At 36.8% G+C, this 17,631-nt stretch overlaps 1 pseudogene; it reads left to right on the top strand.

Moving 5' to 3' along the window:
- The first annotated feature begins 395 nt into the window (after window positions 1–395).
- LOC125394618 (small ribosomal subunit protein uS2 pseudogene) lies at window positions 396–12,162 on the top strand (annotated as a pseudogene).
- The last annotated feature ends 5,469 nt before the right edge of the window (window positions 12,163–17,631 follow it).

The raw sequence follows: 17,631 nt of genomic DNA on the forward strand, positions 1-17,631 counted from the left end.
ATACAAAACAAAACAAAAAGGTGGGTGAAACTGATAGAAGGTCTGTAGTCTGGAATGAATATCTGAATTTTCCCTCTAAAAAGCTTGAGATCAAAAATAAAGGATATTCACGTGACAAAATAAGAGATACCGATAATCAAGATTATGATTAAGCTTTATGATGTCAAGAAGTGCAATAAAAAGTGTAGGTAAGAGCCAAAAGGTCTTCAGGAGTTCCCAAACAAGGGCATGTTAGCTAAATATTGCTGGAGTAAATGAAGTCCCCAAAACTTGAGGCAAGGTTCCAGAACAGAAAACCACGCTACTCACTGAAAATCAGTGTGAGATAAGAGCACAAAAAGGACAGGAGTGAGAAGAAACTTCCTCACCAAAGAAGCAGAGATGCATCTCAGAGGATGAAGACTAGAGTAGTGACAAAGCCTGATGGTTATCACAGTACCAAAGCCATCACAGTGCCCAAGCCATCACAGTGCCCAAGCCATCACAGTGCCCAAGCCATCACAGTGCCCAAGCCATCACAGTGCCCAAGCCATCACAGTGCCCAAACCATCACAGTGCCCAAGCCATCACAGTGCCCAAGCCATTACAGTGCCCAAGCCATCACAGTGCCCAAGCCATCACAGTACCAAAGCCATCACAGTGCCCAAGCCATCACAGTGTCGAAGCCATCACAGTGCCCAAACCATCACAGTGCCCAAGCCATCACAGTGCCCAAGCCATCACAGTGTCGAAGCCATCTCAGTGCCCAATCCTCTGTAGGCTCCCTGTTCTGTGGAGTACTGAAAAAAATTGAAGAATTCGTTAAAGAGTCAGAGATCTCTGGTTTCAAATCACTCTACTTACACATCTCTCTTGTAATTTAAAATTGAAAGACTTTAGGACTTTCTGTTCATGCATCAGAATTGAATATGGGAACTGTCTCCCTGGAGAGCTAAAGGACTGAAAAAACATGAAGCATGATGTCTGACACAGGGTTTCATTGTATAATTGCCCATAGTATTTCCTGGAAATTGTAACCTAAAAGGACAGTAACTTTTCTAGAATGGGAAGGAAACACAGGGAACATTTTCTGACTATGGAGAACAGAATAACTTTATTCCTGGAGTTGGAGACTGAGAGCTTATGTCTGGCCTTAAAAAGTACCCATTCCCTCATTCCCTCATGGAACATCATTCTAAATTGTGAAGATACTATAGAACACAATTTTTCCTTACAGAAGTTCTGAATATGACAGTGATCATAGTTGGGTCCTTAGACATTGCTTGCATACACAAAAATTGTTAAGATTTGATGGATTTTCAGTGTTCATAGTTAGTATTTCCTAATTGATCTCACTCAGATTTTAAACAAAGTTACCAGAGCACCAACACTACCCATCTCTCTTATCCCTGTCTCTCTCTGCCTTTCCTCATAGAAAAGTGTTAGCAGAAGCATTTCCTAATTGTGGTTACTGATTTCCTCTAATCTTCATACTGTCTCCCATGATAGATACAGTTAATTTTTCCTTTTCTGTATGTATACCAGATATTGTCATTTATACCATTAATCAACTGCATAATTGTCTTAAACACAAACAATGTCCCTTCTTATATGTTTTATCCTAAAATAGAATTATCTCAGACATCCTGCGGTTAATGGCTTTGAATTCTAATTACTTCAAAATGAAATCATTTGTCATAAACGTAGATCCTAAGCCACACATATTTGTAGTATGAAGATGGAACGATATTATAAATTTGCTATCCACAGCAAAACTCCTTTTCTATTAGATTCAGTTGTCCAGTCCTCTCATAGTCCTTTTGTCCAATCTTATTAACACATGATAAAGTTACCCATTTTTATTTAATCTAAAAATAAAGAATAGCATTTTCCCTTACTGAAATTTTGTATTCAGAACTGTTGGGCAAACAGCATAGATGAAAATAAATCTTTTCATAACACCAACTGAACTGTTGGTGAAATGGCATCTCAATTATGACCCACTGGAAGGTAAATCATGACAGCAAAGTGAGCCAACAGATTGTTTCGCAAATGGCTTTTTAGGTAATGGTAGGAATCAAGATCTAATAACCATTTATTTCGCTTCTACACTCAATAAATATACTTTGAGGTTTTGGTGTTTCTATACTCACATATTTTATAACATATTGATGCCATATTTATTCATGTAACATTTATCTATTTAAAGTTCTTTTTTCGTTGTTAAAACTAAGAAAGTATTTGCCTACTCCTATCCAATATACTGAAAAAATCAGTAGCGTGAGATATTGTTTACTTTGGCCTGGCCTTTCCTCCTCTTTGAAAATAATTATTTATCCTTTCAGCTTCCTACTTCCCGTGTAGTCATCAATATGAGAAGATCTGCTTAGTCAGGACCTTTTCACCTTCAAATTACTGTTCTTATTTTCTTCTTTCAAAGTTTTTGCCACTCATTTTAGAATTTTACGTCCATTATGAGGAACACATTATTGAATACATATTCTAAAGTATATTTTTCCTGTACTGTCCAATTCATCAAGAGCACATTTATCCAAATTTATTGTGTGGTGCTTCTTTGTGAAATCCAGTTCTGTAATTGCTTTTCACGAAATAACAGCCCATGTGCGTAACTGTGTTCCAGGTAGCAATGATGAAGCTCAGCGTTTCATACTGACTGAAGCTACTGGAGCCAGCACATAGTCTCAAAAGTTTGTGGTACTGCCAGTGTCAACACATTTGCTACACTACCAGGTACACACAAATTATGACAATACAACTATGCTCAGGGCAAGCCACTTGCTAAGAAATTACAGTTGATGATCTATGTATTTATTTTTTATCATTATTTCTGAATCCTCCTTTGGCTTGGTTTGGGGTGTTACCGGTCAGTCACTCTTCAGTTGGTCTGGAACTATTCCTGGAAGAGCTACTGTGATCACAAAAGGCAGCGCTTCTTGTGTGTTACTTTCTCTAGAGACTTCCACTGGAGAAAGATACAGTGGTAGGCAAAAGGGATATTGATGGCCTTGATTCCATGAGGATCTGATTTGAAAGTAAAAAAGGAAATTTAAAAAGTAAAACCAGGCAAATGTTTGCAGAATAAGATTGTCATATGTAGAATCTTGATGCTGTTTGAAAATGGATATAGGGCATAAAAAAAATAAGGATACTACGTGAAAAGATGTTGGAATTTAAATGGAGATCAATGAGGTTGAAGAAAAATAAGCATATAATCTTTTCTCGTGGAATTTTAATTTTTAAAAAGATATAATTAAAAGACTAATCTCATGAGATCCTTCTATAAAGTACTGGCCATGACTGAGGACAAGTGTGGGTGTAGATGCCAACTTTTATACACGCATACATGTGTATGTGTACAACTGCCTGTGCATTTGTTTATGTGTATGTGTGTGTGAGAGAGACAGAGAAAGAATGGGAGTGGGAGAAGGAGAGGGAGAGGGAAGGGGAGAAAGAGAAAGCAAACTGGGAAAGTTTATGTTACCAAAAGAAGAAAAGATAAAAGAATTGCAATAAGAAACAGGATTCTCCAAAGGTGAGAAAGCAGTTTGGTAGGCAGGTGGTTTGAAGAAGCAGGTGATTACAGAGCATCAAATCCTCTTCATATGTTAATAATAACTCTGTGGAGATGCAATAACGGTGAGGCCAAGACAGGGAATCAAAACTAGAGTCATTTATTCTGTCATACATACATACAAATACATTCTTTCAACAATACCTTCAACAATAGTTTGCACCTGAAACATTCTGAGCCTTTGTTTGGCTAAGGGAGCACTACATTCAATAAAAAGCTTAGCTACTAATGAAAAAATATCTTATTAACAATACCAAAAATTAACTAAATATTAATATTTGCATTAAAAACATGAATACAAATTAACCTTAATTTTATAATGAAGATATGGGGAATCATTCGATATTTAAGCAAGAGACTTGCATTTTGTTTCATTTAGAATGGTCAACCAGTATCTTTCTAGTTTGAAACTGAGTGACGCCAATTGGCCAGGATTTGCATTATCCACATGATGAACATCTGAGCTGAGGGGTGAGTGCAAAACCACATGTGAATGAGAATGAGAAAGAGAGCGGGGCTAATAAACATGCCAGATCCCTGTAATGAAATTTTGGATGGATTAGGGCAATACCAGAACAGGAAATACAGACATAACTGGATGAAGTGTTTGGTGGATATGAGGATTTTAATTTTAAACATGTTTAATGCGTGCACTGACAAACCTTTCAAACAGAATTGTCTAGCTGAAAGCTGAAAGCACTATCAAATGCTAGGTCTTGATGCAAGAACAAGTTTGTATTTCTTTATTAGGAACCAAGAGATAAGAATGTGACTATATGAAGTCAATAAAGGAGAAGATGCTACTAAAGACAAAGTAGAAACAGCAACAGATTCTCAGAAGCAATATCCTGGGTTTCAAAACTACATGTATATCTCAAAAATGTCTAGAAGGGGTTTTTCAAATGCAACTTTCTAAAACAGTCCTAAGCAATTCCATAAGAATTTCTATAATTTGAAGACAGAATGTGGTTTTAAGTTGGTAGTTTATCCTTTTAATGATAATTTAAAAAACAGGGAAAGATCCCATAATATGAGGGAATGTGATATGTATCACTGAAATACGGGAGATGATATATACATCGTCTCCATGGACATCAGTCACTTTCTGGGAGCAGCATCTCATCTTTCAGAAGCACTGAGTATTGTATTTTAAAATGTTTGGTAAATGTGCCCATGCATATTAGCTGTCAAAATTTTCCTTACTGGAGACCTACCAGAGTCTCACTTTGTATTATCTTACCTCAGTGGCTCTCGACTGTTGACAGAGGTTTCTGTCCTGCCCAGTCCTACAACTGTTCATTCCAAAGAAATACACAGAGGCTTATATTAGTTATAAATTGTTTGGCCTATTAGTTCAGGTTTTTTATTAATGTTTGCATCTTACATTAATCCATAATTTCTGTCTGTGTTAGCCATATGGTTTGGGACCTTTTATCAGTGAGGCATTCTCACCTTGCTTCTCTGTGTCTGGGTCACGACTGCAGATTGAGTTTTTCCTCTTCCCAGAATTCTCCTGTTCTCATTGCCCTGCCTATACTTCCTGCCTAGCTCCTGGCCAATTAGCACTTTATTAAAGCAATACAACTGACAAATCTTTACAGAGTACAAGATCATTGTCCCACAGCATTTGACCTGTGGATCATCATGACCCCTTGAGGGTTGGATGACCCTTTCACAGGGTTCACCTCAGACCATTGGATAACACAGATATTTCATTATGGTTCATAACAGGAGCAAAATTATAGTTAGTTATAAGTAGTAACAAAAATAGTTTTGTAATTAGCTGTCACCACAGAATTAGGAAGGTTTGAACCACTGCCTTAACTAAAAGACAACTCCATCTTCCCTTCTTAAAGAGAAAGTCTAAGATCATATAATCAAATTCCTTCCACCTCACAGGGTTCATAATTTCAGCAAATCAATTATTTATTTTTCAAATAGTAAGTGTACCTTCAGTAATTTTTCTTAGGATCACAAATAAGTCTAAAAAGATTAAGCCTTCCCTATGCCATTTATTCTACTGTTTTGTATCTGTTTATGTAACTATTTAGGATCTAAGAAAATTGTCCAATTATACAGTCTCATGAATTGCTATTTGAACTCTGAAAATGTATCTTACTATGAATGTTTTCCATTAAAACATCGCTTTTACTGCCTTGGGGAAAGAAAGTCATAAATATATGGTCAGTTATGGACATATCTACACAGATAGAATTCCATCTCTGCTGCTCGATCTGTCTTCAGAGCTGGGAAGGAAAGCAACCCCTCTAACATGCCTCAGTGTGTTGGTTTAGAGAGGCATGAAACCTAAACTGAGCCATTATGCCTCTTTCCATGACACTTGGGAAAACATAACACTTATTGTATAGGATTAATTTTTTAATTCTAAAAACATATCTGTCATATTTTCTATTGAAAATTACCCAACATCCCACAAGACAATTAACAAAAGAAACATAGAAAAGACAGTTGAAGGATAAATGGATATACCTTATGAATGTACATGACCTCTTACTTTGTTCCACAGGCATAGAAATATCACACCATTTGTCCACTTCCCTACTCCCCTTCTCCCATTATCTCTCCTTTTGTTCTTGTTGGTGGTGGCTGTTATTATTGTCATCATCATCTTTCCTTCCTTCCTTATTTCCTTCCATCTGACAGGTTCTCATATACCCCAGGCTAGCATCAAACTTACTATATAGTTTAGGATAATCTTAAACTCCACATCCTCTTGCTTCTACCTCCCAAGTGGTGGTATTTCAGGTGTGTGCCATCCAGCCTGGTTTTTCATTCTTTCCTGGTTTTCCTATTCAGGTATATTCTCAATAGCTTCCTTTATTCACATAAGCTAATTGACATGAGGCTTCTATAAATTACGGGCTAAAGAGTTCTTCGTTACTTCAATTATATTGTATTGTTTATTGAGGATAAATACACACATATGTTCTAATAAATTTCCATATCCTGATTTCTGTATACTTTCTCTTGTGTAATTAGAATAAGGCATTTCAAGGTTAAGAAGATGGCTCATTGGGTAAATTACTTGTTACGGAAACATGAGGACCTAAGTTTGTATCTCAAGAGTTCAGGAAGAGCTGAATATGGGCAGAAACAGAAGCTCACTGGGAGTTCCCAGTCCAGCTAGTCTGGCACACACAATGGCAAACAAGAGAACCTTTTCCCAAATAAAGCAGAAAGTGAGGATTGACATATGAGATTGTCCTCTAACCTCTGTACATCTACACACCACACCACACACACACACACACTATGGCATCCAGAACCTGTTTTCCCTGATTGGTGACTCATTGATAATGGCCACTGCCCTATTTTTGTGAGGTTATCTCCTCAGATATCAGAGAGTAGTCACCAGAAAACCCCAAAGACAGATGTCTTTGCATAAATGTGACATTGAGACTGCATTGCAGTATGATCATTTAGCACTCACTTTAATGACTATTACTTCATTTATTTATTGATTACAACAGCTGGTGTTTAAAACCTAGGTCTCTGGCACATCAGTATTCACATATCTCAAGTCGACTTCTGTTTACAGCACCATTTAGTGTGTAATCTTATGTGGAAATTTTGGCTAAGGCTTTTAATTATAAGAACACCTTTATGGCCTTGAAATTTAAAATTAGGAATGTTTAATTGTATTTTTATTGCATGACTCTCTTTTTTTCAAAATGTCTTAATGTGATTATTCTTCAGTGTACTGGTTCAACCTGAATTTTTCCTTAGCTTATAGGCAGAAAATCTTTGTATGTTTTTCAAAAAAATTAATAACAGGTTTTAAGTTTTAACAAATGAGAAATTTAAAGATCAAAAATGAGCATGTAGTGTCTGGTTACAGATGTAATATTTTTGAGACAGTCTGATTTTGTAGCTCTGGTTGGCCTGGAACTCACTATGTAGTTTTGTCATGGTATCTGACAGTAGACCTATCTCCATCCACCTAACTCTGTTTCCTGAGTACTGTGATTAAAGGCATATGTTACTACACCTAGTCTACAGATAGAATTTTTAGAATTTTCAAAAACTTAAAAATGTGAAAGCATCTATTACACATTAAATAATATAAGATTTTCACTAGATACTTAATTTTTAGAAAATTTAGAGCTAAATCTCTGCAGGGGTTTTTATGCATGCCACAAAATTTAAATATCTTGAAAGTTTATGTTGATAACTATGATATTAAAAACTATTTAGTAATATTCATGGTATTTCTCTAATAATGTGAGCTGTTTTATAAAGAGTTTCATTATCCTAAACCCAGAGAACAGTTAATGGGTACTGCAGCAAGACAGGAAACAGGGAGAAGCTGTATATGTCAGCAACCAAACAAGAGATGTATGTTAAACGTGCCTTCCTGTACCACATCTAACTCTGCAAATGGAAATGGTCATATCACACCTCACCTATGTCCATTGTCTCAAAATTTTGATAGAATAAAAAAATTGCTTTGTCACTAATTTTTTTCATTCCAAATTAATTTTCCAGAGTTTATTACAACAAATGTTAGAAAAACATATTAAAGAAATGCAGAATTGTTTGAAATTTCATGATCATTCAACTTCTGAATATCATGCCAATAGCTGCTTTTTCATATATAATACTCAATATACTTAGCATCCAGAAAGTTTTCTTGTCTTCTAAATTACAATCCCAGGTTAGCTGAGTTGTTTTTACTATGAGCACTCAAACATCCCTGGGGATCCATATTCTTGTTCTGATATTACATATTACATGTGGCCATATTACCAAGTGAACAGCTTCCTTATAGGAAGAAACTGTTTATTTTCCCTTTACTAGTGTGTGTGTGTGTGTGTGTGTGTGTGTGTGTGTGTGTGTGTATCTGTGTGTGTTTGTGTATGGGGGGCACATGTGCGTGCAGAGTGTGTCACAAAAAAACGAATGTTATTCTAAATTATAGTACAGACTGCAATCTGACTGGCATGTTTAATTTGTAAGGGTCTACAATATGTCACAAAACCATTTCTCCATTTTTCCAGCACACTTTACATCTAGTTCGAAACACTCATTTGATAGTAAAAAAAAAAATGGGGTGCAATATTTTCTATATTTTTGTAATGAAACAAAACTTCCTTTTAGTACAATAACAAAGACCTGTGAACTTTACCAAGTACAAAGTTAAACCAGAACTTTTCTTGAGAGTATATGAAAACGTGTGTTCTTCTGATTGAGTCTGGTAGATCTTTAAGAGAAAGGGGGACTTGGGGAGACCAGAAGTTTTTATATTTTCAAGTTTCTGCTAGAGGTTTTCACTGGTATTATAAACTGACGGCCTTGATGCTTACCAACTGGTGGATTTTACAGCTTGTCTTTGCTTAATTGAGTAACAGACAAAATGTGGTTCATTTCTGCGTATGCATGTGGCTGCCTTTATCTCCTCTGTTTGACCTCATGTTCAAATGAATACATCTCTAACAAGATGTTCATAAATATTGAACGAGATTTGGTGCTAATCTGCCCACAGCACTCAGGAAGACAAGGTAAGATACCTGAGGTTCCCAGCACTGGAACTGCATAGCACAGCTTCATCTAAAAATAAAACAAATAAAGGTTTCAAAGGTTAAAAAAAAGTTGACAATTCTTCCTTCCCAAAGTGCATGATTCTATGCCTTATTCTTGAACCATTAACAGGTCTGTAGTATGGAGTCTAATAGAAATCCAGTTGTAATTTAATCTCTTTTTGTCTCTCCCTCATGTTTACCTTTATTGTTAAAATTATTTCTAGAGATTTTTTTAACACGGAAAAGTCATGGCATTTTATTTTTAAATTCTTTTTTTATTTCAGATGTGATTTTTTGCCTACATGAATGTCTGAGTGCTTCATGCATGCTGTGCCACTAAAGACCAAAAAAATGTCATAACTTCTGGGATTGCAGTTACAGAGGGTTGTGAAACACTGTGTGTCTTCTGAGGATGTAACTCAGGTCCTCTGTAAGACCAGCCAGTAACTACTCAGCCATCATTCAAGCCCCAGGTTAAAGTTTTTGAAAGAGAAAGGGGTGGAAGGATGGAATCTAATCAGTGCCCACTGAGATTCTGAGCAGCAATGTGGTTTGGCTTTGTTTATTTGCTTTCATGCTTTTTGTGGCTCTAACATCTTAAACAATTTTAAGCCAAAATGCAATTGTCAGTTCCTACAACTTGCTATTTTCTTACTTTCTTATACTAGGTTTATTTTTAATGTTGGTGATAAAGTTACCTGTATTACATATGAGATCATCTGTACTTAGAATTCTAGACATACGCTTGTTGCTGGTCTCTTTTCAGAAGAAATCGGTGTTACAAAAATAAAGGAAATTGTATAACTTTCCACCCTTGAGCAATGATGAATCTGATCACATCATGCAACTTCATGATTTGCTGTGGAACCGCTTGGCTCTGGGAGGAGCAGCAATTGAGATTGGTAAAGGGAGTGGAGATATAACAAGCAAGTGAAGCTGAGAAATAAGAGCACACTTCAGAGGCATTGTGACTGCTTTTCCCTGGGTGCACCAATAGTACGAAAGAAAATTTGTGTAGGAGAGGAGATATGTGAGGGGGCAATTTCTGTACACTATTTTCAGGGCTGTGTTAGCAGGCATGAATTTAAGGAGAATGATCAAGGACAATATTCAATGAAGTTGATTTAGGTCAAGTAATGAAATTTGGATCCTATGAGAAAATCCACAAACACTGACAATTTATCATCTGAGGCATATAATAAAAGGAAGGGTGGGAGTAAGGAGAATGAAAACAGAAAGAAACAAAGGGAGATCATCAATTTAGCTGCTCTGTTTGAAGTTGAGAAATATATGTTTTTTTTTCTTCCCTGCACTTTGGAAAATACAGCTATTGGCCAAGTCTCAGCTGTGGTTTTATCTTGGGCTGAGTTTCTTTTTTTGTTGTTTTTTTAATTATGAATTTGTTTGGAAGTTGATACCATAGGACCTGCGATAAGTTTCTCTGTCTTCTACAAAAGAATTACATTCAGCTCTCATCCTCAACCTTTTCATGCAAATTGGCTAAACTGCATTGTTTCTTGTCTCTGGAGAATTGTGTGACATTAAAACTCTGTCCTGTTTTGATAGTGTTCCTGAAGAGAATCAAAGCCAACTGGAAGCTCTGAAGTGCACAATTGTCATCACATTTGATGTGAAGCCCTATTTACCAACGACTCTTAAAGTACCTTTTACAGGTAGTTATTGCCATAAGTAGAAACACCTGGGCTCATGGACAAGAAAACCATACCCTTATCCACAGAGGACATGCTATTGACAGAGCAAGCAAGCACAGCTTGCTAGATTTTAATTGCATTCATGGTATATCTACAACCTACAGAAAAGAAGACTGCTTTAACTTCTGAACTCAGGCTAGAAAAAAAACTTAACTCCTTCATCATAGCTCCCATTCTGCAGCCTTTCCATCCAACCCCTTTGGGTTTGTGTATAAACATCAACAGTTGTAGAACTGATCCGAAGAAAGCTTTTGAAACTTGTTATTTTTTATTTGTTTCTGAATAATATTTTCCTTCATGCTAAAAGAAATGGATAATTTTCTTAATAGATACCACTTACCAAAGTTAAGTCAGAACCAGATAAGCAATTTTATTAGACCTAAAACCCCTACTGAAATAGAAGCTGTCATTAAAAGTCACTCAACAACTTTCTGCACTGCCCAGGGACAGATCCATGTAGCATTGTTCTTGATTCCCATTGCAGCTTAAAAGGATACAATGCCCAGAACCACTGATGACCTGAAAATTAAAGAGGAGGATGTCCTCAAATTCTTTGCTGCAGGGATCCACTTAGGTGGCACCAATGTGATTGAATCTACATCATAAATCTGAAGAAAACCTAGAAGAAGCTGTTGCGCGCAGCTTGGGCTGTTGTTGTCATTGAGAATCCTATTGATTATCAGTGGTATCTCCAGGAACACTAGCCAGTTTGCCATTCTGAAGTTTGCTGTTGCTGCTGGGAAAGTTCCATTGCTGGCTGCTTCACACACAAGGGACCTTCACTAACCAGATACAAGCAGCATTCAAGTATCCATGTCTTTTAGTGGTGATTGATCCCAGGGCTGACCACCAGTCCCACACTGAGGTGCCTTATATGAACCTACCCACCATTGCTCTGTGTAACACAGACTCTCCTCTGTGCTATGTGGACATTGCCATCCCGTGCAACAAAAAGGGCACTCACTTAAGTGGGTTTGATGTGGTGAAGCCTGTGACAGAAAGTACTCCTCATGTGTGGCACTATCTCCTGTGAGCACCCGTCTAAATTTATCCGTGATCTTTACTTCTATAGAGACCCAGTGGAGATTCAGGAGGAGCAGGCTATTGCAGAGAAGACTGTAACCATGAGGAGTTTCAGAACAAATGGACTGCAGCAGATCCCAAGGTCACTGCTGCTCAGCCAGAGGTGGCAAAGGTCTGAGGGTGGGCAGGAGCCCTCAGTAACATCCAGCAGTTCCCTATTGAAGACTGGGGCACCCAGTCAGTTACTGAGTATTGATCAGCAGCTCCTACAACACAGACCACCAAGTGGGTTGGAGCCACCCCTGAGTGGTCCTGAACTTCTCTGCAGATACCTGAGTAAAGGAGGTAAAAGCAGGGAAAACAAATTTCCTAAAACTTGAGGGGCAGGGAGAGTCTCCCAACTGAACAAAAAAAATGGAAGGAAATGAAGGAAGGAAGGAAGGAAGGAAGGAAGGAAGGAAGGAAGGAAGGAAGGAAGGAAGGAAGGAAGCCACAGACTTAGAATTAGCACAGAATTCAAACAGATTTTCAAGGAAGAGTTAATGCCAATGCCCTTCACATTATTCCACAGAAACAAAAGGAGCATTGCTTGATTCATTTTATGAGCCCACAGTTATCTTGACACTCAAACCACACAAAGAACTTAAAACAAAAGTAAATTACTAACCAATTTCTCTTATAAACATATATACACAATTACTCAATAAAATCCTTGTAAACTGAGTCAAAGAAGACATGAAAAGGAATCCACGATGATCAAGATGACATCTTGATCATGCCAGTGAAGTGGGTTTTCATCAATATACAAAACTCAGGATATATAATACACTATTTAAACAAACTGAAAGAAAAAAATGGTCATCTGCAGAAAAGGCCGTTGACGAAATCCAACATCTCTTCATGAATAAAGTCCAGGAGAGATTAGGAATATAAGGCACATACCTCAATATAATAAAGGCAGTTCACAGAATCCTGTAACAAACATCTAAATGGAGAGAATTTCAAAGCAATTCCACTAAAATCAGGAACAGGACAAAATTGTCCACTCTCTCCATACCTATTTGACCTAGGACTTGAAGTCTGGGCTATAGCAATTAGGCCACTGAAGGAGATTGAGAATATACAAAATGGAAGGGAAGAAATTAAGCTACATTCATTTGCTGATGATACAATAGTATACATAAGTGACCCTAAAAATTACACCAAGGAACTGCACAGCTGCTGTGTGATATCTGTTTGTATTCTGACAAATAAAGTTTGCCTAGTGACCAGAGAGCAGAGATAGCACTAGTTAACCATAGGAGCTGTAAGGTGGAGGCTCACACCTTTAATCCTAGCACAGGGGCGGTAGAGACAGGAAGTCATAAGGCATAAGGCGGGGTGGAAACTGAATCTTAGCCCTTTTGTTCAGAGGATCCAGAGAGGTAAGAGGTCACTGGTGACTGCTCCTCTGTTCCTCTCATCTTTCAGGTTATGACCTTAAATCTGACTACATATTTTTATTGATAAGATTAATTAGATTTATGCTTCATACAGCTGATAAACATTTTCAGCAAAGTAGCTAGGTACAAAATTAATGCACAAAAATCAGTAGTCCTAAGAAAGACTGAAAAAGAAATGAAGTAAACAGCACCATTTACAATAGTCTCAAATAATATAAAATAGCTTGGGGTATGTCTAACTAAGCAAGTTAAATACTTACATGATAAAACCTTTAAGTCTCTGAAGAATGAAACTGAAGAAGAAATCAGAAGATGGAAAGATCTCCCATGACCATGGATTGGTAGGATTAGCATACTAAAGATGCCATCCTACCAAAAGTAATCTACAGATCTAATCCAATCCCTACCAAAACTCCAACACAAGACCTCAATGAACTTTAAAAATAATTTTTAACTTCATATGGAAAAAAACAGGGTATCTAAAACGCTCCTAAATGATAAAAGAACTACTGGAAGTCTCATTATGCCCAATATCAAATTATACTGCAAAGCTATAGCAATAAAAACAGTACAGTGGTACTGGCATAAAAACAGAAATGTTTTTCAATGAAATAAAATTTTTGCCTTAGGGCAACACACCCCATGGACAGAATATGATTGGCTGAACTCCCCTATCATCTTACTTCCTTCCTCATATTCTCCCTCCTTCTGCTCCTCATTTGGACCTTGGGAGCTAAGTCCAGAGCTCCAATGTGGGTCTCTGTCTCTATCTCCATCCATCGCCAGATGATGGAGAATATCTATGGTGATATGCAAGATATTCATCAGTGTGGCTATGGGACAGGGCCAATTCAGGCATCCTCTCCTCTGTTGCCCAAGGAACAAAAATCCAAGGGATCTCTCCTTGGACCTGGGAACCCCTCTAGAATCAAGTCTCTTGCAATCCCTCCTCTGTTGCCCAAGGAACAAAGATCCAAGGGATCTCCCCTTGGACCTGGGAACCCCTCTAGAATCAAGTCTCTTGCAATCCCTCCTCTGTTGCCCAAGGAACAAAGATCCAAGGGATCTCCCCTTGGACCTGGGAACCCCTCTAGAATCAAGTCTCTTGCAATCCCTAAAATAGCTCCCTTAGTTGAGATATATACTTCCCTGCTCCCATATCCTCCTTCCTCCTTCCTCCTCCCCGTCCCATCCCATTTCCCCAAACTATCCCGAATCCTCCCCTTCTCCCTTCTCTCTACCCAACTCCCCTTACATCCATGCCACAACGCCCCCCCCCACTGTGCGTCAAGTTTGCCTGGCAATCTTGTCTACTTCCACTATCCAGGAGGATAACTATATGATTTTCTTCAGGTTTACCTTCTTATTTAGCTTCTCTAGGATCACGAGTTATAGGCTCAAAGACCTTTAATTAAGGCTAGAATCCACTTATGAGTGAGTACATACCATATTCCTCTTTTTGGGTCTGGGTTACCTCACTCAGTGAAGCGTTTTCTATTTCCATCCATTTGCATGCAAAATTCAAGATGTCATTGTTTTTTACTGCTGAGTAAAACTCTAATGTGTATATGTTCCACACCTTCTTTAATCATTCTTCTATTGAGGGGCACCTAGGTTGTTTCCAGGATCTGGCTATTACAAATAGTGCTGCTATGAACATTGTTGAACAAATGCTTTTGTAGTATGATAGGTCATCTCTTGGGTATGTTCCCAAGAGTGTAAGGTTTTATCACACTTGTGTATCAAAGTAATTTTAACAAGACAAAAAACAGACGTAAATGATACTACTTCCACCAAAAAATCACAAGCCTGGTTTGTGAGAAAATGCACAGCTCATGTCCCTCATGGATTAATATTACCAAGATCCTTCTCCAGTGATTTTTCGTTTATGGTTAATGAAATCTACCATTCCAGTCTTCTCAAGTCTGAGGATGATCCTGGGCAAACTAAAATGTTAAAAGAGTATTCCAATAAATAATTACTAATTCTCCATCCTAGATCCTATCGCTAGCTCTGTGTATTTACCCTAAACACTAAATTTGTTTTTCCCATAATTTACAATAAGAGGTTAGATTTGTTGTAAAAAAAGGTTCAATTTTTCTGGAAAAGTATTTCTCACACGCAAAAACATTTTATTCTATGATCACTGCTTGATTTGATTCCTCTGAGTTACCTATGATTTGCTCCTGAGATTCAGAAAGAAGCCAGAATACTACAAGAATCCTGATCTGAAATTGTAGTTCACTATTTTAACTTATAAAAGGAATTCCGTTCTATGAGACTATTTACTTATTTAATGAATATTTCTTAATCTCCCAGTTCATCTCTCAAACATAGTAGTGACTGAGAACAATACAATAGACAGACATAACCTGTGTTCTGGACTGGGGTCAAGTGAACAGAAGGGCTTTAACAATACAGTCATCTTTAGAGTTTCACACAACACGAAACTTTTGCTTTTTTTATATTCTTAAACCTTCATAAATATGGAGTCATGGTCTTGTATAGAAACTTTTCTCATTTCAGAACAGCAGGTTATTTGAAAGGTATTTCTTTAGCTCCCTTTTTTTTCAAATTTAACTTGTGAATTTAGAAATAGAGATTTTTTTTTATTGACATTGAGACTGAAGCAAGCATTCTCGGGGGGTCATCTTAGAAGGAGTATTGAATACAAATTTGTAGCATCACTATTAAAAGACTTTAGAATTGTATCCATACATCATATTAGTTTTCAGACACTGACCAGGTTTAAGTTTATATGTTCTCTATCATAAGGTCAAATATGTAATGTTGACTACTCTATCTTATAAAAATAAATCTTTATGATTATTTGTAAATAGAATTAGACATAACAACATTAATATTTTCAACATTAAGCCTGTTCAAAGTTTAATGAGCCAATTATAAAATGAGCTAAAGATCAGAACAAAATTTTCTCAAGAGAAGAAAAAAACTGTCTAAAAAATATCTTTGTAGGTGTCAGTATCTCTAGCAATCAGGGAAACACAAACTAAAAGGTATTCGAAATGTTATATTACCCCAGTCAGAGTGTTTAAGATTGAGAAAACAGCTGCCAGTGTATGCTAGTGAGTATGTGTGGACAGGAGAACGAAACCTCCTTCTCTCCTGTCAGGAATGCAAAATGGTGTATTAACTCTGGAAATAAGTGTGCAAATTCTGAAAAAGAGCTATAAATAGATCTACCACATGACTCAGCGATATCACTCTTAGGCATAGGTCCAAAGTACTCAACATCTTACTCCACAGCTCAGCTCATTGGAACCTTTTTAAGATGAGCTATGAAATGAAAGTGCTTATCTTTCGATGGGTAAGTGGATGGTGAATGTACACCATGGAATTGCACTTAGATGTAAAGAAAACTGTAATTTGTAGGTAAATGGTAAACTTAAGAATATTATACTGGCTGAGATAACCCAGACCCCAAATGACAAACACAACATATTCCCTCTTCTTTGTGTATTCTGCTCTGAAACTTCAAGTATGAGTAGTGTATGTGTCTTTAAATAACATCTTCCAAATAATAGAAATAAAAATTTATTGTCAAGAAACAGATTTTTGTCTTCCCTTCAGAGTAATATGCTAACAATAGGAAAACGAGTATGCTGAGCAAATTTTCCTTAGACAATTGTGAATCCTTGTATCTTTTCCGTCACTATAAGTACTCCCTTTCCTTCCACATTTCTCATTTTCTCAAGTTAAAATTGCACTTCTACTTTTTAATTTAATTTTACTTTTTGCTAGCAGAACTCGTTGACCAAATGCCAACTATGAATATGTAAATGGTGAGGACCATAGGTACCCACGTAAACGCCTCACTCACGCAATGGAAGGTAGTTTTCTTTGACAATAAACAACCACGGTTTGTTTTCTGAAGTTTTGAGTTTTTTATATAAGCTTTTATCTCCAAGTACATTAAGAAGAATAAGAGTTCATCTGCAAGCATAAAAATTCTTAATACTCCCTTTTTCATGTAACAGTTAGATTTCATCTTGTGTTTGCTAAATCTAAGACTGGAAGATATTGACAGATTTGTAAAGTAAAAATTTAAACAAATTTACAAGTCTAAAAGTAGAATAATTAATTGTAATAGCATCTTATATTTAGTAGAATAATTGTAATAATGTCTTTTATTTTTCTTCTTAATATTAAACCAGAATTATAGTTTATGAATTTGTTGGAGCAAATATCCCAAAATCATACAATTTTCAATTGACCAGCATTAATTGTTCTTAATTATTCACATAATGACAATGCCCATATTTTGGACACAAATCTAACTCTTTTTGTTTTTTAAAAAAGAAAAGCATGTGAATCTACATCAA

The sequence above is a fragment of the Myodes glareolus genome, chromosome 1, assembly GCF_982192425.1.
Source record: "Myodes glareolus chromosome 1, mMyoGla1.1, whole genome shotgun sequence".
Classification (NCBI taxonomy): Eukaryota; Metazoa; Chordata; class Mammalia; order Rodentia; family Cricetidae; genus Myodes; species Myodes glareolus.